Raw genomic sequence first — 25,562 nt, 5'->3', positions numbered from 1 at the left:
ATCTCGTTACAATAGGGGACTTGAACAAAGAAGGTTGATCAGGCAGCCTTAGAAAGCCGAAAGGGCAGAAAGGTAGCCCTTGACAGTGCCCAGAGCAGAGCCCTGCTGGGCAAGAGAGAGAAGAAAGAGGAGAACCTCGGAAAGAGGGGCAGAAAGAGGGTTCACAGCCTTTGCTGTGCACCATGCCACAAATCTGTTCCACCGGCAGGCGTATACCGACTTCGTGGAGGGACGCCTGGCTGCCAGAATCACATTACAAACTTCAGGAGGCAAGTCAAATGGCCTCAACTGCCGCCGCTCAATCTCCACGCATGGAGGTGGAGACTGGACAGGTTCGGGTGGAGGACCGTCCCCTGCTGCTGCGACTGAAGGTCCTCCTGAAGGGGCAGGCGGATCGAGGGACCGACTGACATGCTGAGTAGCTCGGGATACCAGTACCTTCGAGCCCAGTCCGGAGCCACAAGGATAACTTGGGCCCGGTCGCGCCTGATCTTCTTCAGCACTCTGGGCAGAAGTGGTATAGGCGGAAAGGCGTACAACAGACCGCAGCTCCACTCGCGCCGAAAGGCGTCGCCGTGCGAGTGCCGTCTTGGAAACTCCAACACGCAGAACTGATGACATTGCGCGTTCTCTTCTGTTGCGAATAGATCTAACCAAGGCTCTCCCCATTGCAGAAAAAGGCCTCTCGCCACGTCCGAGTTCAGACGCCATTCGTGATCCACCGAGCACCGACGGCTGAGTTCGTCCGCCCTGGCGTTCAGAGAACCTGCCAGGTGTTGAACCGTCAGAGTCACGCTCTGACGTTCCAGCCATAGCCAGAGACGCAGCGCCACCTGGCAAAGGGTCCACGACCCCACTCCGCCCTGCTTGTTGCAGTACCACATGACGGTGGTGTTGTCCGTGAACACCTGCACTACACTCCCGTTGACAAAGGGGAGGAATGCCTTCAGTGCTAGGCGAATCGCCCGCAGCTCCAACATGTTGATATGGAGCCGGGACTCCGCCGGAGACCAGATGCCTCTGATCTCCGCCTCTCCCAAGTGGCCTCCCCAGCCCTGGAGGGACGCGTCCGTCACAACTACGTGCTCCGGTTGGGGAAGGGAGAGGGATCTGCCTCTGACCCTATCGCGGTCCGTAAGCCACCACTGCAGTTGTCTCGCAGTGCCCTCCGAGATCAAGACATGGTCGGACAAGTTGCCCTGATGCTGGGCCCACTGAAACTTCAGGTCCCACTGCAGAGCCCGCATCCGCCACCGGGCGTGATGCACCAGAAGGATGCAGGAAGCCATCAGCCCCAGTAGCCGCAGCGTCAACCTGACCGAAACCCGGGATAACGGCTGGAAGATGGGAATCAAAGCCTGTATATCCTGGACCCGCCGTTCCGGTGGATAGACCCGAAACTGCGCCGAGTCGAGAACCGCCCCGATGAAAAGGAGCTTTTGGGAGTGACACAGGTGTGATTTCGGCACATTGATGGAAAACCCCAGCCCATGCAGGAGGTCTGCCGTCATCTGAAGGTGGTGGACGACTGTCTGGGGCGAGCCCGCCTTCAACAACCAGTCGTCTAGATAGGGGAAGACTGACACCCTTGATCTGCGCAGATGGGCTGCGACCACCGCCATCACCTTTGTGAACACCCGTGGGGCGCTGGTAAGGCCGAAGGGGAGCACGATAAACTGAAAATGCTCCTGGCCGACCGTGAACCGCAGGTAACGCCGGTGGGCCGGCAGGACGGGGATGTGAAAATACGCATCCTGCAAGTCCAACGCTACCATCCAGTCTTGCGGGTCTAGAGCAGCCAAGACCTGAGCCAATGTCAACATCTTGAACTTCTCCTTCCGGAGGAAGCCGTTGATGTCCCTTAGGTCCAAGATAGGACGTAGACCCCCTTTGTCCTTCTTGGGTACCAGAAAGTAGTGGGAATAGCAACCACATCCTACTTCTGGCCCAGGAACGCGCTCGATGGCCCCCTTGGCCAAGAGGGCCATAACTTCCTCCTGCAGAAGTGTCAAGTGGTCCCCCGACACACGGTCGTTCTGCGGTGGCATGGCTGGAGGAGTGGTCTCGAAGGGGAGGGAGTAGCCCCTTCGGACGAGCTGCAGCACCCACCTGTCCGATGTGATAGTGCGCCAGCGGGAGAGGTGATGGCGAACCCTGCCACCCACTGGCGTCACATGGGCCTGAAAGCACGGACTAGGAGGATTTAGAGGCCGATGCTGCGGGGGGAGGTGTGGTCTGACCTCGCCGTTGTCCCCGACCGCCTCCACGGCGGCCTCCACGGTTGCCACCGCGTTGAGAAGTGTTCTGCGGCGCGTGGCTGGCAGCACGTGTGGGACCGCCCCTTCCTTGGCCACGAAAGGAGCGAAACGAACCCGTTTGCTGGCGCTGGGTCGAGAGACCCAAGGACTTGGCCGTGACCCTGGAGTCCTTGAAGCGTTCCAGCGCGTGGTCCGCCTTGTCGCCAAACAGGCGACTGCCATCGAACGGCATGTCCATCAAGGTATTTTGGACATCTGCCGAAAAGTTGGCGGATCTCAGCCAGGCGTGGCGACGAATCGCAACCGTCGTGGACATTGCTCTGCCCAGCGAGTCGGTCGTATCAAGACCACACCTGATGGAGTATCTTGCTGCATCTTGGCCTTCAATCATAGCCTTGCCGAGCTTTGCCCGCACCTCCTGCGGGCATTCAGGCAGCAACTCCGCGACCGTATCCCACAGAGAGTGGGTGTAGCGGCCCAAGAGGCATGAGGTGTTGCAAGCCCGCAGTCCCAAACTCAGGGACGAGAAGACCTTCTTACCATACTGGTCGTACCTCTTAGATTCCCGGTCGGGCGGGGCCGACGGGAATGCGGTCTGGGAAGTCGAGGCCTGGATCACCAGACTCTCAGGGGTGGGATGGGTGGACAGGAACTTGGGGTCGTCCGGACACGGACGGTGGCGTCTGGCCACGTTCCTATCAACAGGCGAACCTGTTGTGGGCCTGGACCACGTGCCCAAAAGAACGTCTGTCAAGGCTTCGTTGAACGGCAGCAGTGGCTCCTGTGGGCATGACTGCGGTTTGAAGACCTCAGTGAGGATGTTAGGCCTCACGACCGCGACGGGGAGCTCAAGGTGCAAGGCCTTGGCAGCCCTCATCAACACCACTGAATAAGCAGCCCCAGCCTCCGAAGCCACAGTAGGAGGCGAGACAAAACCAGGGTTAGGAGAGTCGTCCGGACCACTGGCGTCACCCAAATCACCTGTCCAGTGCACATTGTACTGACACTCGCGTGACAGAGGGTCCTCAGACCCCTCCCAACCCTCTCCGTATTCTACATCTTCCCCATATTCGGAGTCAACAATGTAGACCGGCTCCTCGGGGTCCACAGGCCCCATCGGCGTCGGACTCGGCGTCGGACGACGCCGGTCCGACTCTGCGTCCGGAGTCGGAGAGGTAATGGGGACGGCGCCGCCCGGAGCCGGCGCCGGAGCACCGGCGCTGCGCGGGGGCGGCGTCGGGGGCAACCCCGATGGAATCGGCGCCGGAGAGGCCGGTAGACCAGTCGGCGTCGACCCTGAGGGGCCCAGCGGCGCCGGGGCCGGAGCCGCCGGCGGCGTCGGAGCCGGAGCACCCGACGGCGTCGAGGCAGGGGCACCCGAACCGCTAGGACCCCCGGACGGGAGCACAGGGCCCGAAGGCGCCGTAGGCCCCGTCGGAGGAGACAGTGCCCTCATGGCCATGAGGAACTCCTCTATCTCCTCACGTGACGCGCCTTGCCCAGGGACCGTAGGGTATGGAGCAGGCCGCGCCGGCGACCCACGCGGAGCCGCGGGGGTGGGGCCACCCGAACCCCCGGCCGCATCGCGCGAGCGTCGGGGGGAGTCGGGGGTACGATGACGACGCCCCGACTTCTTATGTCTCCTACCTGAGGAACCAGAGGAATGGTGACGACTTCCGGAGCGCTCGTGATGGCTCCGCGACCGCTCCCTCGACCGCTCCCTCGACCTCCGGCCGGACCGGGACCGCTCTCGACGTGGGGCCGACACCCTCAGCTCGAGTAGCTTGCGGGACCGCTCCCGCCTAGGTTTACTCGTCAGGGCCCGGCAATCGACACAGTCGTCCACGGCGTGGTCGGGGCCCAGACACCGAAGGCAGAGTCGGTGATGATCCGTGACCGACATCGTGCGGTCACAGTCGTCACAGTTCTTAAAACCGGGCATCCTACCGGCACCGTAACAAGAATCAAAGATTCACAAAAAACTTTGGTCAAAAGACCGGAGTACTGCACTTCTCGGATCTGCGCTAACTGGCGCGGAAAAAAGAAGAACTGACGTCAGCGCGCGGAGGCGGCGTCTATATACTCCAGCGACGTCATCACGGCGCACAACGCCGACGACGGACGCGGAGCCGCAGGGGACACCTGCAGACGACGCTTGCCGACGCGCAGGGGTACTGCTACGCAAAAGTTTCCGGATCCAGACTGACGCCTGGGGATATTCTAAGGTAAGGAATCTAATACTAACCTGTTTCTTTCAGATTTTAATTGTACTACTAGTTGTCACTGGAGGTCGCAGAGAAAACTTAAATTAGAATTAAAAAATAGTATTTTCTTCTTATACTTTGCAAAACACTAACCAGTTACTGGGCACCTTTGTCTTAGAGCATCTACCCTCATTCCCTCCCTCACTCTTTAATTTTCTTCAGTTTTAAATTTGGATGGGGACGTTGTAAGGCGTGGTAAGCAAAATAGGGTAACTTGCCTTTCACAAAGGTGGGCAGTTTCCCGACTATGGCCAGTTCCGCCCAAAGTAAGGTTTAGCTTAGGGTTTGGTAACATGCGAATAATTGCTAATTCTCCAACTGCCAGTAAGTAGCCTACAGACCTGTATCCAAGGTAAGCCCAGTACCTGATTTAGAGGTTCTGAAGTTGAGCAACACCACTCCGGAACATTACTGAAGCAAGCAACACTGAACTCAAAACGACCAGAATGGCAACTGGCAAAACCAATGGAGAGCCCATGTACACATATACCCAGTCCAGAGTCTGCAACACAACCAGTCCCAATGTGAGATTCAGGCTGTTCAAATTCATTCACAGTGCGTGTGTGAAGATGGTGCCTATAAAACAGGAATGCCAGTCATAGTGTAGTATCTTGCGTAAGGGACTCTATACTAGAAGTAGATTAAGTCTGGAATCAGACAAGAAAATCAATGGTCCAAACATGAGTGGAAACAGGCATGTTGAGTTTGCAGTGTGCACACACACGTATGTGTGTGTGTGTGTAGTAACACTCTCTGGTGGCAATACCTTGCATCTAGTGGCACTCTTGGCATACAGCAGTGACACAATGGTGTCCATGCCTGGCATAATGGTGTCCCTGACATAAGGAATATTCATCTTGACATATTATGAACATCCTTGATCTAATCGTGGCCTTGTCTGATGTAAGGAGCATGTGGCATAACAGTGGATGTTCTTCAAACATTGGGCATCCTGGGCTTAGTCAGAGCCACCCAAGGCATAGCGGTACTCATTCCTGACATACTCGCAGACATCCTTAACACGTGGTGGGTTTCTTGCTCTGAACATAAGGATAGCGACCCCGGGCCCAATGATGGCATATTCTTGACACATTGTGGGCACCCTTTGTGTAATGGTGTCCAGTCCTGATAAAACAGTGGCACTATCATAATGGTGGACATTTTTGGCATATTGCATGCCACTGTAGCGTAATTAGGACCCATCTATGGCAAGCGATAGTAACACGTGAGCATGTGATGCTGAAAATATCTATGTGAAGCAGGTTTACAGTATGCCAATACTTGGTGTGAAATAACACACTGGTCTTTGGGTACCACATGTATATATTTGACAAACTGAAAACATAGTTGGAGTTGAATGTGGGGCTTTTTTTCATCAAGTAAACTTGTATTTGATAGCTGGATGTGTTTATTTTCAGAAACTCATAAGCCAATGTTTGGAGACATGATGCATGCATTTGCACAACATATTTAAATCGGATATTTCCGTGACAATTTATGCTCAGATGGTAGCCTCAGGGCCTCGTTGCTATGACTGTGCTGTCATCATTGTTATGCAGGAATTTCACATCACTAAAGCATTTGAATGACATTACTATGGAGAACCCTACTTGATGTGCTGGGTTGCTGGGGTGTCATTTCGTCTCACTTGGTTGCTATTTTGAATCGGCTCATATTTATTAGGAGCTCTTGTTGATTTCCGTTGATCAAAAGCAGCTCATTATAGAAAAGGTTGGAGAAACCTGGCTTTCTGTCACCCAGGAACTGATTATCTGAATCCCACATGCTGCAGGGAATCAAGACATTAAGTATATAAACAGTGATGGATGGAATGCTTGAATTAATCTCAGCCACTGGTAATCACTCGGGCCGCATCCCAGTCCAATATTATTTTGCACACCATACCTCCTCAGTTTGGACCCAGCTATATGCAAATCAATCTTGACCCTGCTCCAATAGGTACAGCCCATCCTGAACTGCCAAGCCAGGTCCTCACTGAACTGGAACAAAAGCAACCCAGAACTGGGGTTGCCCTGGTTATCGGCTCACCAGTTAGGTACAGCTTGGTTCCAGTTACACAGTGTGCACGGAGCCTATGTCTGGTCATACTGGTCCCACTTAGGGAGACAAAATACGTTTACAAAACAGTGATGGATGCAATGCTTGAATAGATCATTGGGTATGCCCAGATGTGAGTCCTGTACACACTGTGTCACTGGAACCAAGCTGTACCCGGCTGATAAGCTCATAACTAGGGTGAAACCGGTCCTGTGTTGCTTGTGTTCCAGATCAGGGAGGACCTTCCTTGACAGTTTGGGTGGGACTGAGATGACATGGTGTGCAAAATAACGATGGATTGGGATGCCGCCCAGAGTAATTACCAGTGACTGAGATTAAATGAAGTATTCCATCCATCACTGTTTTGTATACTTTAGGGAATCGAGACATGGCTGCACCGTGGGGCCATTTTAACGCTTCCGCTGAACAACTGCCCTTAAGCAGTGAGCACCAGTGTTAAACAGCTTTCTCTCGTACTCGACAGTCGACACGCACTATATGTATTCTGTTTATTTATTCGTAACTCTCACAATGTCATCGACCTAGTGGGTCTATTTCTCTTTGCTATTAATCTGAGAAAATATGCCCGATTGAAAGTTGACAAACAAAAATTATGTTTCTTTCTTTTTCATTTGAAGAACATAATACCCCTACTTCCCCCGCCACTTTTTATATCAGAAGGGGAAAATATTTGCTCTTCAGTCACAGACTATGCATAACCAATCCATCAAATCCTGGAAAAAGTTCCAAATTGGCTTTAGCTCGCGGGATAATGTAATAAGAAGGGGAATAAAGGCCTGGTTTAATAGAAGGGCCTTTTTGGTCTGACAAATTAGAGATAATGTCTTAATGGTTGTTGAAAAACTTTGCAATGAGACTCATTCAGAGTATTCACATGATTATAGCACTATTCCCCCGTAATTACTTTCACGATATACACCAGAAAAAAACCTGGCGGAACTGGCGGGGGTGGGGGGGTGACCTTAACATTATGCCTTTGCACACCTTGAATCAAGGAAAACATGCGGTATTATTGTGTCAATGTGGTAGCACTATTTCCCCAGGTAGTTTCCTGTCCACTTCTAGTGCACCACCCAGAATGAGTCAAGATGGGCTCCAGGGGATGCCTTATTGACTCTACCCTACGTTTTATTTCTGTAAATGCATGAAAAAGACATTTCAGAGGGAGCTGGCTTATCTGTCTGAATGCAGCCTCTGTTAGACCATTGATTGCCAGGACTGTAGGTAGGCTGTAACCTGTAATCCAGGCAGTGGTGACTGCCAACTTCGGCGAGTGGAGGGGCTGCAAATGGGTGGTGGGTGGGTGAGTGTTTTTACAAAATCGAAACAATTAAGTAAATAAAAATAAAAATGTACTTACCGTGGTTGCTGCTGCATCGTCCTCACTCAGTCTTCTTTCCTCGTAACTCCAGGGCTCCAGCTAACTCTCTTAACCAATCCTGGTGCTGCTCTCACAGCGAAACACACAAGACGATGGACGGAATGTTGCACAATGGCAAAACATTCACCCCCAGTCACAGATCTGGGTTTAATCCATCGTTATTTTGCTCACCAAGCCACCCCAGTTCAGACATGGCCATATGCAAATCAGTCTTGACCCTGTGCCTCATGGGAACAGTCCAGCCCCAACTGCTAAGCCATGTCTTCCCTGGACCCGAATCAAGCATCCTAAGCGTCACAGCAGCACCACGATTGGCCGATATCAGCACTCACAAGAATACTGGAGGCTTTTGCTTTCTCTAAACCAGCTGTCTTAATACAGTTGGGTTAGAGAGGTCTAAAGTGCTCATGTGTGGCTCGCTGTTACAAGATGGCCGGGCCGGCCAAAGAGACATGCACATTTTAAACAAGTTCAAAAGGCAGTCCACCCTCCTCCCTGCTGCCATTCAGCAGCAAACCACCCCGACCTGACACTCCGTTCGGGACAGGGTGGCGAAAAATTAAAATGGTAATGAATTAATTTCATTAACGTTTTATTTTTCCAACTCGGGAGGCATTTCAGTGGAGTGACGTTCCTCCTCTATAACGGAGGAATCGCCCCTGAATCCAGCTACTTCTTCTCGGGACATCTACACGTGACGTGATTTGGTGTCCTGCTTGTACAAATATAGCTTCAGAACAGGGAAAGAAGTATTAAAAACTTAGAGGTAAATGAAACAAGCAAATCTGTGAGCTGCAGAGAGTAGTATGTGATGAAATGAGAGTCCTGCAGGGCATCAATGCAGGCCTACCAATATCACATATCCAAAACTGACCAAGAATCCACAATTTGGTGGCTAGACTATTTCACATTTTTAAGAAATGGTGTAGTGTAGCTCCTATTTTCCCAATAGGCTCTGCGCATTGGAATAGTACCTACAGCAGTAAAGGCCTAGGCCAGACGTTAACTAGGTCTACTACTGTCGATGCTAGACTTAATTTTTGGGTTTGCCAGCTAAGCTCAGAGTTCGCTAGAAACTTTCTCGAATGTTCAAGGAAGGATTAACTCCCCTGATTAGACAAGAAGGGATTTAGTTTCTGACAACCATAGAACATGACAACTTTGCTCTCCCCTAATCAAGAGTCAATCTCCAGAGTCGTGTGAGCACAAGGCAATTATTTTACTCAGTCAGTACGTGCATTCTTAGTCTCATCAGAATGTAGAGAAAAGGAAGAGACGGGCGTGTTCAATAAAAGATGTTATTTATTGATCAGTCTCTTTTCTCATACATGAGAAATGGATCGATATTATTGCAATACTTATAGTTAAGTAAAGTGCATACATTAGAAGCAATAGTATAAAATAATACTGTAAAAACATTGATATGGTTTCTGAGCCATATGATGTTTAAAATGATTAAAATATATTTACATACACATATACATTTGACTAAACGTACTCAACTGGTGTTTCTAAATACGCCTACCCCGTGTACCTGACCTAAGTCTAATGCGTGGGCGGGAATAGAAAGTTACAGTTTAAGTTAAGTTTGTTTTTGCCAAGTGAATAACTAAAGAATTCTCTAGGAGGGGTTATTCAGTTCTGTACCTGGAAGTTAGGATGAATGAGGAATGGTATCTCTTTCTCTGCTCTCGATATTCCAGGCTGCCTGCGAGGGCTACCCGGAAGCGCCGGTGCTGGGTCTCTCGGCTTGAGATAGCAGCGCGTCTCTCAGCGCGTCAGGAAGGCGGGGCTGCTGCCAGCGGGGTCTGCTTCTGCTCTCGGCTTCGGCAAGTATGGCTGCTCCGTCTTGTCACCACGCGTGTGTTTGCATAGGGCAAGGTCGGCAATATTTATACCTTAAAGGTGCCGGGATTGACGTAAGGATGGACATAGGTACGTCAATAAAGATGTCATACGACTTGCTCGTTAGCACATTCTTTACTAAAGTTCTCTGTGAAATCAAAACAATGGCCGCACGGATTATCCAGGTTGTCATAGGTTTGATTTGTTATGAGAACGTCGTATGCCTTATCAGGGGCTGGAGGAATGTCGCTTGTCTAATTAGATCTCAAGCGTTATGACCTAATCAGATAACACGTTCCTGTGCCGTAGTGTGACTGCGTCAGATAACGGTATCTGCATCATGGGGGCTGTTCTTGCCTCATGGGCTGACTGTTAGTTAACTAGCTAGTTAGTTTAACCAGAATAGGGTCAGGAATAGGGGGATCGATTCAGAACCTATTGAAATACACGACACCCACTCCACGCTAACTATGGTCATATCTACTAATCTATGCATAGTATAACATAGTACAACATACTATAGAGTATAGTGTATACCTTACCACCCCAAAATACATAAATGCATTTCGAAATTTTCAAATATACTGAAAAATTGCAGTCATATATATTGTATGCACTTAAGCTATGAATTAAATGCAAAAGTAAACACGCATTTTATGCATTATTGCTTGTTGGTATATGAGAAATACACATGAAATGGCTCTTAATATGGCTATACAGAAAGAAAAGTCGAAACCATTTCATCACATAATATATTTTGTGAACATACCAGCGGGCAGCTAAAGTCTATAAAGTGTCTAAAAAATAGAAATCTTAGTTCTCTAGGAATAGTTTCTTACTTTAAGCAGAAGATCAGTGTCCCGGAAAAAAAATATATAGAAAAATATTTTCGGGGCTTGCTGAAAAAATCGCTGTCCGTGAACTGGATTGTAATTGTTCATGTGACTTTATTTTTAAAGTTGAAGGCCGAATTCAGGGAACGCCGTGTGCGAGTTTACTCAAAACTCTCTATTTCTGTTCCGGAGAGAACATCATATCATTCAGGCTTTCGAAAAAACTGTCAACAGCTTCATGGGAAAGTTCCTCTAAGTCGGAAATAGGGGTAACCATGCATTCGTGCGCATGATTGTCTCCATTGACATTCTGATTTGCATTGCTGACAGAAGGTCGTACCTGTTCGATGCTGCTTTCATCTTGAACTTCACTACCCTTCAATCGCAGTGGTGAAGATTCCAGGAATGCCGTCATCAGAATTGACAGCCTTTGAGGGCAGCACAGAGCGTGAACCTTGGTAGGGACCAGCAATGTATCTGCATCCACCGGCGCATCCGATTGTAGCGTCAGACAGGTGTCTAACACGCATTCTTCTCCGCATAGCAGACACCTTAGTACAGGTAAAACACACCTTTGCCACATTGGTCGAAATGATAGAAACCAAGTCATATTTAGGTCTCTAAGCCGGGAGAGTCCCAGGATTTTTGATATCCGGTCCCGGTATCCAATGGCTAGGATCGTTTCTTCCATTGTCGTGAGAGTTTGATCTGTGACATGGGTTGCCATAACGAAAAATAAGGACTAGGAATAGGATTCCTGCAATTAGTCCCAGGATCAGGGGAAGTCCACCAAAAATCGAATGGACGAAATCTGGAAAAATACCCAGTATGGCTTTGAATGGTGTTAATGCCATCGAAAATACTGTCTTAAATACCTTTGAGACCCCAGTGGTATCAGAAATATTTAAGATTTCGCTCAGGATTTCCGCGAAATGTACGGGGGAATTGGTTGATAATAATGTATGTATCTCTGCAGTCGTCCTTGCGACTTGTAGATCATACGTTTCTTTTGATGACGTGAGCCTTGTAGGCGTCTGAAGAAGCACTGTTTTCATTCTGCTTAAAGTGTCTATTCGAATAGAAGTAATTTTCAAACTGGGCCATGCCCTCGCCTCCCTGTCTGGAAAGGAGCTGGGGAACAAAGAACGTCCACAGCACTTGACCTTCGCCGTCGTAGTGACGAGATAAGGAGTCCCGGGCATAAGACTACAACATCTGCGGTCTACAATAAGAATGTAACTCCCATTATAGAGTCTTTGAAAGAATGGTTCTATTTCAGTTGCAGGTGCGCCTTGCTGGTGACATGAAAGGTTGTATGAATTCCCTTCACAGGCTCCGTGCAAACTAATACCGTTACACAGAAGCGTGCCGCTTAGTGACATAGCACAATTGTTGCCACTAAGAAACACTTTCTGTCCTTTATTACTGACACATGCATGTGAATAGGGCAGGTTCCAAGTTGTTTTAAGGTACCCCTTTCCCAATTTCTCGTACATGCCAGCCTGTATATATTTTTGGCAGTATTGAAACCTGAAGGTTGAGATTGGAATATTTATGATTCCGTGGATTATCCATTCACTGACAGGTCGTTCTGACATTGTCATTGGTAATCTTTCTAGTTTTTCAATGCTCAAGATTGTATAATCAGCACCCTTCTGCGCCATACCGATTCGTCTATCAGTAAGGTTAAAGATTTGGAATAGTGACGTTGTGTTGATTAAACGCCAAGGCACATAGCCTGAACGCAGGTTTTGTAACGTCCAGCCAAGCTGCACGATAGAACGCAATTGTGACTGACCATGTTGTAATAACAGTAAGTCTTGCGATAATATATCGATTGCTGAAGACACAATGCTGTCCAATGAAAAAATTCTGGAGGACAGAGTCATTAACCCATTGTCCACTACAGAAAGTGATTTTTCAAATTAATACGGTCAATTTCCCGTATTCTTTCTGCTGTCTCAATTTGAGTAACCTTCCAGGCCTCATTGTATGCTGCATATACAGAGGCTGCTATGAAACGCTTTTGACGCTGTTTGCGTGGTCCCAGTATGAAATCACGCAAGTCAGCACCATCAGTAAGTAAAGTTAGGTGTTGCTTAATTTCAGGCAGTGTGGAAGTTTGAAGCCATTGAAGGCATAATTTGCCCACTCTGTAGGTTGTTATTATCCCTGGGTGATGTCTTTGAGGATATCTAGGGTCTGGCCTGGTCATTTTGAAACCCTGTGTTTTATTCAGGAATCTATCTTGACAGTTATTTGTATCTGTGGGCCAGATCAACCATTGTTTCCAATCAGGATGTGTTCTGTTTTGGTTAAGTATATGGTTTATGTCTATTTCTTCATCTGTATCAGAGTTATTGCTAAACATTGTTGGCTTTGGAATAGACAGGTTATTTAAATCTTTGATTTTGGCTAAGCCAAGACAGGTGGTCTGTTGAACAGTGTCATTTAAAAATATCATTTGTTCTGGGATCATGCAGGCTCTAAACAAAGCTTCTAAACCCTGTACTTGCCATTCTTTTGTACCCCAAACACTTTTCAAATCAACATTTTTGTCCCAATAATTAAATCCAAAAGTATTCATTTGTTCAAAGAATGAATCTGAATATATCAATTTTGTGTTGGTTATCATGGTTTTCATCCCTGTCTTGTTTGACAATTTGTAATAAAATGTTTCAGCATTACTTGTGTTAAAACCTTGAAAGTATGAATATTTGTCATAAACGGTTCTTGAACTCCCTTTTGGAGGTGTTGCACAATGTTCCCATTGATTATAATTTAAAACATTTCTAGGTTGTGCAGATTTATGCAAGAAATGGTTACCATAATGGTTATAGCAATACATACTATCATAATTTGTAGAACCTTGCAAATAATCATGTTTTGTAAATTTAGCAGACATTACTAAGTCAGACATCATGTTGTTAATATTTTCAAAGTCCCAATCATCAGCAAATGAGTTTGGTTTTGCAAAGTCACTCAAGGAGATCTTGATTTGGTGTGGATATTTCAGGATCTCGACCGGACCATAAATTTCATAGTCAGTGTTGTCCCAGGCTACCCCACCAGGTATCGGAATTGCTGTGAAGTTGGCTGAAGAAAGTTCTGAAGAAAGTTCTCTTTTCTCGATGTGTGAAGATGTCTGTGGTTTGAGGACCAAGTTGATGTTCTGACTTGCTGTGTCCATTTTAGCATATTTTCCCTCAATGAAGCGTCCCAAAGTTAATACCATGATGAGCCAAAGTATGAGGATAAATGCACCAAAACCCACCCAAAATTCAATCCATGGAGAAATCACATATGTTTCTTTCAGTTGTTTCAAAAGTTCCTTAGCTTTGTCTTTAAAGGATTTTGATGATGGCTGTGTCTTTGATTCACTGAAGCCGTCAGAGGAATCATCGAAGTTGATGAAGTAACCAGATGCAGTTCTGTCAATTGTTCCAATTGGTTCAGGATTTTTGTTTTTTGCATTTTCACTTGGTACTTCAGTATAGATTGGTGTGTCTCTGCTAAATGTCTTTATTTGGGTTTTCAGAGGTCTTAGTTCTATTGCATTGTTGCATAGTCCTTGTTGTTCTTCTGTAGGCGTTTCGAATGTGATGAGCCTCTTTGATAGAACCTCTGTACTGGTAGCAAACCTTGGTGTTCTGCTACTTATTGGGAGTCCACTTGGCCTACCGTTTGTTATCGGCCACATGTTGTGGTTTTACCAGGTCGATGGATACAACTCGGTTCTCCTTTTTTCCAGCAAGTGGCGGTAGTACAACTGATCTTGTCCCGTTGACAGACAAGACAGGAACTGCTTTTCTGTAAGAAGGCCCAAATTCCTTCTTTACCGCGATCTTTTCCCTGACTAGATCCCCGACTTTTGGAATCCAGACAGGTCTTGCTGGGACAGGTGGTGATTCTTCAGTGGTCGTTGGCTGTTGTTTCAACTGTATGTTGCTCAGGTCTTTTCTTGTTTTGTTTAAGTCCTGCAAAATAGCCAAACGGTCTTTGACATCAAAGGTTTTTTCTATTACCACTGAAGTCTGACTATCAAGGTCAGAGATCAACATCCTAGTTCCGAATAATAATTCGTACGGACTGAATCCCTTCAGAGAATTTCTTGGCAAGTTATTTAGACTACGTTGGACACTTATTAGATGTTTGACCCACCCAGCTCCCGAGCCTAATACCTTTGCCGTTATAGATTGCTTTATGTCACGGTTTTTTCTTTCAACAATTCCGTTCCCCTAAGGGTGAAATGGACAAGAGTACCGCAATTGCACGCCCATGCTGACCATGGCCTCCTTATAAGCCCGAGAGCTAAAAGCAGGACCATTGTCCGAATGCAGAATGCCAATTGCGTATGTGCCGATATAGACCCGCAAATCTTTTATAACAGTTCTGGCGTCAGCCGTTCGCTGGGGCCACATCCATATGAATCTCGTGCATGAGTCCACTGCGACCAAGATATATTTATAGTTACCGTCCCTTTGTAAGGGACCGCAGTGGTCTAGATAAACACAGGCTAATGGTTTATCCGAGATTAGAAGGGGCGTCTGTGCTGGACGTCTCACAGTTGATACTTTCATTTTTTGACATATTTCACATGCTAGAACATAGTTCCTTGTTTGTCTTCTCATTTGTGGCCACCAGTATCTCTGTTTTAATAATGATACTGTGGCTGAGACGCCAGCATGGGTAGAAGCAAGCCCTTCGTGTGCCGCTATTATTAGTCCTAATCTGTGTTCCATGTTTGGAATTGCCCTATCCCCCACTCCAGGGATTTGAGCAAAAGGAACATTGTTTTCGTCAGTTATGTATGAGTATTTTACTGGAAAGCCTCTAGGGAGTGGTTCTATCGAATCCTTTTCTGAAGCGCTGACAGCTTGTAATATTTCGCTGTCTATTTTTGTTTTTGACCGGGTGACGGCGGCTACGGAAGCCGTTTGCACAGCTGCCTTCGCGGCCTCATCAGCCAATGAATTCCCTGCAACGTGAACGCCATCACGTTGATGACTCAGTGTATGTATCACGTGAGTCTTTGGTAGTTCTTTTTGTAAAAGAGCTACTTGTTCCCATAGCATTTTATGCTTGATTGTGCCACCTTTCGCATCCTTGAAACCATTTTGAAGCCAGATCTGCAAGTATTCATTATAAGATTGAACACAATAATACGAATCGCACACTATGAGTGTGGGGAATTCTCGATCGGTATTTTCAAGCGCCATCTTGAATGCTAGTAATTCAGCTCGCTGAGCTGTGCAATCTCCTAGAGATTGGGTCTTAGTTAGGGTTGGTTTAAATTTCCCTTCGTGCCAACGACCTTTAACAATCGCGCACGCAGCACTGTAAGCTTGTTTACCCCCTACTGCGGGTTGTGCTGATCCGTCTGTATATATTATACAGCCGTATTGGTCTAGAGGCAGAATTTCGGTTGGCGGAGGACATTCAAATTCATATTGGAGGAATTCTTGTGTTTTTAAGTAAGGATCAAATTCGTACACCACGTCTGTTGCAGCAAGAGAATTAGCCCATTGTATCCATCTCGGATGGAGTGCTTTAGCATTTGGAATGCTTGCCTTTGTTACCGCCTCTAAGGCTGGTATTGGTGTAACGATTATTATTCGTTTACCTTGCGCCAGGGCCCGTTCTTTTGCTATAGCTGTCTGTGTTGCTGTAAGAATTTTTTCCGTTGGGCTAAATTTCATTTCAGCCTTAGTGTACAAGTGTGATTTAAATGCAATTGGTACCTTATCTCCCTCATTGGAGGTTAGGTATGTGAATCCGCATCTCCCTGGGATGACTCGGATCACAAGGTTGCGTGTATTATCACGTGTTTCTAATTTTGTTTTAATTAGCATGTCTGTTTGTAGGGATCTCAAAATTTCTGTGTGTGTTTGAGTCCAACTGGATCTTTTAAAGTCTGGTTTAATTAGATCATAAAGGGGTTTGACCCTTTCTGCGTAATTTGCAATGTATGTTCTTCCGAAATTTAGGAAGCCTAAAATTGACTGTAGGTTTTTTAGTGTTTTAGGAGCTTGGATTACGGCACATTTCTCTAGGAAATTGTCTGCCAGGCTTTTGCCTTCACTTGATAACTCATATCCTAAGAATAGGACTGTCAGATGGGCAATTCTGGATTTTTTGAAGTTGAATTTGTAACCCTCTGCAGCGAAACCAAGTATTATGGTGTTCACTCTTTTCAAGTGAGTCTCCAAGTCATCATCTGTTAAGTAAATGTCATCGACATAAGATAATGCTTCATCATCATATAGTTGTAGTAATTCTGTTACTCTCGCTGAGAATACCCCCGGGCTGTTCTTGTACCCCTGGGCTAACCGACAGAATTGTTTTTGAGTGCCATTTACTGAGAATGCAGTTAAATATCTGCTCTCTGGTGCTATGTTTTGACAAAAGAATCCATTGGAGATGTCCAAGGTTGTTTTGTATTTTTTGCGCACTATGTTATTCATTAGTGCAGCACTGTGTGAGTTTTGCACTGCAAAAGTTTTGCAACATGTGTTAAGGTGTCGGTAATCCAAAACTAGACGGTATGAATTGTCTGGTTTGGAGACCGGAAACAAAGGATTGTTCATTTGTGAGGTGCAAGTTTCAATCACCCCCTGGTATTCTAGCTGATCTAGTATTTCATTTACTTGTTTTTTAGCTTCTTGCTTAATTGGGTACTGCCTTTGTGCAGTTGGTTGTGATTTTAACTGGATTTTGTGAGGAGGAGAATCCTCATCCCATCCTGCATGATTTTTATATAAAGCAGGTGCTAAGGCCACTGCCCACTTTCTAGCAAGTGTATATTTTTTATGAATCGGGATTTGATTCGAGAAGGCAGGCATAATTACTTCTTCGCCATGAGGGCACTCCCTGACAAACTCTGGTGGCCAGTCTTTTTCAGCTAGAAGGATGTCATAGCCCTTGGAGAGGTTATCCCAAAATAGTCCCCTTATTTTCTTAGTCTTATCTCCCTCTATACGTAATGTTATCTCGTATATCTTGTGGGGCTTGCTAACTCTGGTATCTGCAGTTTCCACTTGAAGGTATTCATTCGTGTCCACTGTCTCCAGATGATTCATAAGGACTTTGCGAGCTATGCTCACCTCTGCTGCGCTGTCTAGCATTGTCTGAGCCCACTCTCCGTTTTTCAGTTGTGTCCTCAGTATTCTCGGCATTGTTAACTACCTTGATACTGGCTACCTTCTTTTTTGGAAATTGTAATTTCTTTTTCAGTTGAGCAGGTTCCTTGTCTTTGGACTTGGCGTGCTCTTCTGATCGTCCTCTTCTTTCCGATTTCTGCGAGGAATTCTGAAAAGATTGAGAGGGACGTGTATCAATGTCTTGATATCTATCAGGTTTTTTAATATTATCCCTATTTCTAAGGTTATATCTATTCCCAGAGGGGTCACTCTGCGGTGACCTTTGTCTCGGGTTTGGAGATTTCTCTCTTCGCCTAGGAGACCTTCCTCTGGACTGGAATTTCTTTTCCTTAGGATTGGATTGTTTGTTTCCATCCCAGTTCTTTTTTGGTGAATTATTATTATTAAAAAATATTTTTTCTGGACTTGTAGTCAGTTGCGGTTTTACTGGTATTCCACCTAGACTATCTCTGCCTAGTTCTTCATAGGATTTTTCTATGATTCTGGCAATTTCAGCTGGTTGGTCTGCTATATCTGTCTCTTTTAACCTCTGGCGGATCGCCACGTTTGCTGCTTCACCTTTTATGTTGGCTAGTAATATAGCCGAGACCTGCTTGAAGTCTTTCAGTAATTTCATACCAAGAGTTAAAGCAGGTTCTGGACCGTATTCATCTTGAATTTGTTTTAGCACATCTGGTATCACCGAAATGGATGGGACACCGTGCGTTTTTGTGTAGATGGAAGCAAAGACTGTACCCCAAGTGTCACAGTCCTCAATGTGTGGTGAGATTCCCATTGGGAGACATATAGTCAGAATCCTGTGTTTTTCTAATGGGGTGGTGTCAGGAAACACCGCCTCTATTTGGGTGATTTTCTGTGCCAACCAGAATGGTATTTGTTCCCGTTTAGCTGGAACTTTACCTAGGCAGGATTGGATGTTCTGTGGTGTAATTTTATTTGTGTTCCCCTGGTGAGGGGTCAGCTGTGGAAATTTAATCGCTGGCTGAATTGTTGAAGTCCGCATTACATACTGAACTAATTGTCTGTGAATTTTTAGTAATTGTTTTAGCTGTATTAACAGCTGTGGTGCAGGCATCTCGTCGATGTCTGGATGTGGTGTGTATCCGGCTAAGACCGGCCACGTCGCTCCTGGTCTTCCTAAAGGACCGAGCCTTGTAATGTGATTGTTATGTTTTAGGGCGCCATCAAATAAGAGCAAATGCTCTTGGAATTTGAGTGGTACTTCCACCTCCTCGAAGGGAGTGTATATTTCAGGAGGTTCCTCTACTTTGTAATAGTGGAAGTACTTTGTTACAGCATTTGCTGCTGGAAAATGTATCCATGAATAGTATACCTCTGTCTGCCGATATTCGTGTGCCTCGATTACGAATATGACTGTGCCACCTCTAGGTGTCAGTCCATTTTCTATAAGTTTTAGAGTTATAGCTCTTCTTTTGGCGACCTGGATGAGTATTATATCCGGGTCTGCATCGAGTGCTGTAGTATCAGCTGCTGCTATTTCAGTAGCTTATCTAATTGCTTCTCTTTCATCATCACTTTCAGTCATTTTACTGACCGGATGGTATTATAGCTGTTTGCAGATCAGGTTTCTTTATGGAAACAGAGATTAGATGCACAATATTTTGGAACACTGTTTATCCTTCAACGTTGACTAGACCAAGAACCATACATAGGAGTTCCCTCCTGCGAGGTTTTGGAGGATATAATAACCTTTCACCCACTCCAGACGTCTTTGGAGTATTTGGGAAAAGGGGTCTGAGTGAGAAAGCACGACTGAGTTACTCTAAATGTCTTACGTTAGTTTTATCGCCCTTTCCAAACGCGTTGGGCGCCATGTAGTGTAGCTCCTATTTTCCCAATAGGCTCTGCGCATTGGAATAGTACCTACAGCAGTAAAGGCCTAGGCCAGACGTTAACTAGGTCTACTACTGTCGATGCTAGACTTAATTTTTGGGTTTGCCAGCTAAGCTCAGAGTTCGCTAGAAACTTTCTCGAATGTTCAAGGAAGGATTAACTCCCCTGATTAGACAAGAAGGGATTTAGTTTCTGACAACCATAGAACATGACAACTTTGCTCTCCCCTAATCAAGAGTCAATCTCCAGAGTCGTGTGAGCACAAGGCAATTATTTTACTCAGTCAGTACGTGCATTCTTAGTCTCATCAGAATGTAGAGAAAAGGAAGAGACGGGCGTGTTCAATAAAAGATGTTATTTATTGATCAGTCTCTTTTCTCATACATGAGAAATGGATCGATATTATTGCAATACTTATAGTTAAGTAAAGTGCATACATTAGAAGCAATAGTATAAAATAATACTGTAAAAACATTGATATGGTTTCTGAGCCATATGATGTTTAAAATGATTAAAATATATTTACATACACATATACATTTGACTAAACGTACTCAACTGGTGTTTCTAAATACGCCTACCCCGTGTACCTGACCTAAGTCTAATGCGTGGGCGGGAATAGAAAGTTACAGTTTAAGTTAAGTTTGTTTTTGCCAAGTGAATAACTAAAGAATTCTCTAGGAGGGGTTATTCAGTTCTGTACCTGGAAGTTAGGATGAATGAGGAATGGTATCTCTTTCTCTGCTCTCGATATTCCAGGCTGCCTGCGAGGGCTACCCGGAAGCGCCGGTGCTGGGTCTCTCGGCTTGAGATAGCAGCGCGTCTCTCAGCGCGTCAGGAAGGCGGGGCTGCTGCCAGCGGGGTCTGCTTCTGCTCTCGGCTTCGGCAAGTATGGCTGCTCCGTCTTGTCACCACGCGTGTGTTTGCATAGGGCAAGGTCGGCAATATTTATACCTTAAAGGTGCCGGGATTGACGTAAGGATGGACATAGGTACGTCAATAAAGATGTCATACGACTTGCTCGTTAGCACATTCTTTACTAAAGTTCTCTGTGAAATCAAAACAATGGCCGCACGGATTATCCAGGTTGTCATAGGTTTGATTTGTTATGAGAACGTCGTATGCCTTATCAGGGGCTGGAGGAATGTCGCTTGTCTAATTAGATCTCAAGCGTTATGACCTAATCAGATAACACGTTCCTGTGCCGTAGTGTGACTGCGTCAGATAACGGTATCTGCATCATGGGGGCTGTTCTTGCCTCATGGGCTGACTGTTAGTTAACTAGCTAGTTAGTTTAACCAGAATAGGGTCAGGAATAGGGGGATCGATTCAGAACCTATAGAAATACACGACAATGGGAGCTCATCACCCCAGCTGTGACGTCCGCAGCAAAAAGGCTCAGTTTAAGGTACTATATATTAAGCATAAACCCCCACATGCATCAAAGGGAATTGCATTCGCAAACGGTGCGAATCGCAAAATCCGGCCGTTTGCGAATGCAATTTCCTTTTTTGGGATGCATCATGTTTTTTCATTTTTTCGCAATTTAAGGAATCGCAATTTTGTTGCGATTTCTTAACTTGCGATTGCATTTAAGAAATCCCAATTTGCGATTTCTTAAATGCAATGCATCACACTTTAGAAATTGCGAATTCGCAAATAGAGAGAGGTAAATTACCATGAAGTTCACCTTCATGGTAATTTGCGAAAACTTTGAAAAATGCACAAAAATGCATTTTTCAAAGTTTCATTTTACACACACACATGCCCTTGGGGCAGGTGTGTGTCAAAAATGTTCTTAAAGTTAAATTTCAGGGGTGCAGGGGGGGTCCTTTGGACCCCCCCTGCACCATTGAAATAGCATTCTCATTTTGCGATTCCTTAATTGCGAATCGCAAAATGAGAATGGCTTCCCATTCATTCCTATGGGCCTCTAGGCGATTTTTAATGCATAGCCTTTTGCAATTTCTTAATTGCGATTCCTTAATTTTCGCAATTAATAAATCGCAAACGGCAACAATGATGCATGTGGCCGAAAGCTTCTAGGAATATAATGCGAGTCTACTTGCAAAATCTGCCTCTCACAAGCTACATCCTTGGAACATGTTGCTCAAAAATGTTTGCCAAAGCAAGACCATAAGAATAGAGCACAAAGGAAGATCTCTGAAAATCTTGGGCCTCCACCTCTGGAAGGAACTAGGCTTATCTTCAAGAGATCAACATAACTTCCTTAAGTTTTGGAAATACTTCTAACTCTCTCTTTTCAAGGGATCTTCTGGCACACCACTAGCTGCATGCGACCACACCCACCCCAGCTAGTGGTTTGGCACCCAAATCAGATAATGTCAAGTACCATCGACGTCATCTGAACCTTAAATTCAACTTCTTTTGCATTCCTTTATCGTGGTCCTCCTCTCCTCCAGTAGAACATCAGGGCCCTCCTTTGAATTCTCCTCTCCAGCCCAACATTATGAGTCATCCTGCCCATTCTAATATGGAGAACCTTGCCTGTTTTCCATTTGTCATTCCCACAGTGAGGAACAAAGTCTCTGCTATCCCCACCTCCATTTTAATGACTTTCAATTCTTCTTCTCCATTGTGACATTCAAATACTATTCTTGACTTCCTTCCTTCATACCAAACACTAAGACCTACTTTATCCTCATTTCATCATATCTTCTTAGATTGAAACTCTCCACAGTAAACGGGGTTGTAAGATACCCTATCTCTTGAAATTAGATATGATCATATGTGACATGAACGACAGCACTTGATGGCTTAGTTATCAAAAAATCAGAAATCCATTAGTCATAGGTTTCCTTCTGCAAGTTCTACATTTTGTATGATTTACAGAACCACTAGGAATGTTTTGGAATTCCATGCAAGTCATGGATTTGCCAAAATACTTCAATTTCCTTCATTGCTCTTGGAGATGCAGTCTAGTGGCTACATTGCACACTTTGGAACTTAGAGGTGAGGGTTCTAACCTTGGCATCTATGTTGGAAATAAATATGACTGTGCAAAAAGTAACATCCATGTGCCTAAAAACTGAAGATTGTAATGCAGTTGTAAACATATTAAATGAAATGCAGTTGTATAACTTAAAAGGTATAAAATACCCTATTTTGTACACAATCTTGTTCAAAAGTTCAATAGTGAAGTGCAGCGATCATCCACTCTCTTTCTAGGTTTGCGCTATATAAATGGCGACAAATCCGTAAGGTGCAGACAGAAAGTACTCCTAGTTTGGTGTTGTGGTAGTGGGCAGTTGCACGTTTAACTTTTATTTCTTTTTCTCCATATTTAATGTATTTGCATCTAGAGAACTCCCTGTCTTTGCACTTGCTGGAACCACAGGGCACTTGGGGATTTTTCCCAAGCTTTTTGTACTCTCACTGGGGATTACTACCAATATAGTGTAGGTGTGGAAACTGGGTGGTCTAGTGAGTTTTATGAGCAGTGACTCAGTACTTATTTTTGTGGCTCTAGAGCTGTTTGCAAGACATGTGTTTCAGGAATGTATAGCTCGATCATGCAGTTTAGTTTAGTGGGTGTGGGTGGAATTCTTGCTAAAGTTTAGTTTCTGCCCTGGATATTTGGCTTTTCAATGGCCCCACCAGTTGTTATGTGAGCATATTAAATGTTATTAATAGTAACGTAATGAAATCATGATATTTATCTACTGGCCTGTCTGGGATGTGTTGGTTGGTGTAAGGAGCTCTATTTAACTTGTTCTGATGATTGTTTAGCTCATGATGTATCTGGTAGGGCTTGTGCTATTTTACACATATTGTTAATCAGCTATGTGGCATATATGTGTAGTGTTTGATGTGTGCAATATGTTCTGATTAGTAAGGTATGTTGCATGTTTTATCCATTGTTCTTTTCAATGGTGTGTGCTGTTTTGAACATAGTGATATGGAACTTATAGCATGGGTGTATTATGTTGGAATTTTTCATGTATGTTTTCGTATAAAGTGCTTTTTGGAGCATGCAGCACCAGTTATATGTTATAGCTGAGCTGTGTGTGTTTGTTCGGTTCTTTATTCGTGTCCTGTAAGAGGTGGGTTGAAGGTAAGTGCTGTTGGGGATCATGTAAGCCACTTACGAAGGCTATCTGTGCTACGCCGGATGTACATGTACGTGAGCCCACCTGCAGGACAGCATACACAATGAACCAGTAATGCACACAGGTTGAAAGAACACATAGCAGCAATTTTGCTTGTGATATAGCATTGAAAAAAGGTTAGGTTTGTGGCAATTTCAAGATGGGGAATGGGCAGGTGATGTATTATAGTGGATTATGCATATTCATACCTCTAAAAGAGTGCACACACACTGAGTCCTATCAAATATTTGCCTGTCTGCTCTCTACTTTTTTAATTTGTATTTTATTTTATTGCAGCTTTATATAGCACAAACTCGACCCGAAGGTATTGAAGCGCTTTACATGAGCACGTTACACATTCAGACACGGGGAGATTAAGTGATTTGCCCAGAATCACAGGTTGTGGGCGCGACCCCGAGGCTCGAACCCTGGTTTCCAGCTCCAAAATCGGCAATCTAGCCGACAGACCACATGAGTACCCCCAGGACCCCATGGAGCTAGGCCAGATGATAAGTGCTCGGAATTGCAAAAACGATAGAATGATACGACACTCCTCCTATATATGACCAGTCTATAACATCCCAAACAGGAGCTTCGGTCACCATCACTAACGGGCCATCATCTGACTCAGGGGAAAAATAGGACAATTTGAAGCCATTGTTTTACCTCTTTTAGAGCAATCAGGCAAAGAAGAGAACGTGATGATAATACACGCCCTTGATAATAACGCGATGCCCAGCTGGCGTGATACAGACTGTGCCAAAACGACAAACGACAAAGCTGTTTACATATGGGTTCTATACAGTGCACTAATGAAGGCAAAATCTGCCGCACAATCAGTTACCAAGTAAGTACATAAAATGCCAAGGCAGTGAGAAAAACGGGATGACATAAACTTAAACTTTGGTCAATTGAGAGATGAGAAGGAAAACAGAAATCTATTTTGTATTTGGGGGTTTAGTCGAACCCTAAAAAAAATCAGGACCTGGAAGCTCAAATAGGTTCTTTTGTCTCTTTTAAAACCATTCATCAACAACGTATTCAATTTAATAAATATGTGTATTCCATGACCTTGAGCCTATTGAATAGCACATATCTCTCTCAACATGTGTCCTTCAAAGAAGTTTGTGCTGTACATCAACCCTTCCTTAGGCACCCAGCGTTGGCTATTAGTGGCGAACACGTTTATGCTGGTGTGTATTTTTCACAAGGTCTTTTACAAGCAAAGTCTTAAATTCAGACCTTTGTGGTACGCTGGTAGCTCCCTATGTTTTTGCATTTTCTGCCAGCAGGTTTGATAGACCAAGTGTGTGATAAGTATCTCAAAAGAAGATGTTAAAAAAACAAGCAAATTATTTAAGATCTGTTGAACAAGTACAATCTGTCCTCGGTCAAAAAACACCTAATGTCCCATCACATTGGGAATACTGGGAACGTTGAGAGGATTCTGACCTCTGCATGAGCTGAACCGTGGAATGATCATTCAGTATCCACTAACACTCATATGAAAATACCATACATTTACGATGACTTCAGTATTAAGTATAAGTTAGTTTTCAGTGCATCTTTGTAAATGTTTGTTGAACATTCTGCTGGTTGAACAATGTTCTTCAGTATGTAATAAAAATTAAACACATCAAATCATTATCTCACACTGTGGAAAACCATAACCTCACACTCTGATACTCTGCAATGCATCTCTCAACAAGCTTTATGTCAAACACAAATTTAGGGAGTTACCTAAAGAAGCCATATTAGAAAGGTGTAAAAAATAGTTTC

The 25,562-nt window shown here is 45.1% G+C and overlaps 1 protein-coding gene across 1 annotated transcript in view; it reads right to left on the bottom strand.

The window, feature by feature from the left end:
* The window catches only part of PLCH2 (phospholipase C eta 2), a 631,566-nt gene that overhangs the window by 407,382 nt on the left and 198,622 nt on the right, over positions 1 to 25,562 (bottom strand). The window lies entirely within an intron of this gene.

This window comes from Lissotriton helveticus, chromosome 5_1 (assembly GCF_964261635.1).
Source record: "Lissotriton helveticus chromosome 5_1, aLisHel1.1, whole genome shotgun sequence".
Classification (NCBI taxonomy): domain Eukaryota; kingdom Metazoa; phylum Chordata; class Amphibia; order Caudata; family Salamandridae; genus Lissotriton; species Lissotriton helveticus.
This window is presented reverse-complemented; position numbering and strand designations above follow the sequence as displayed.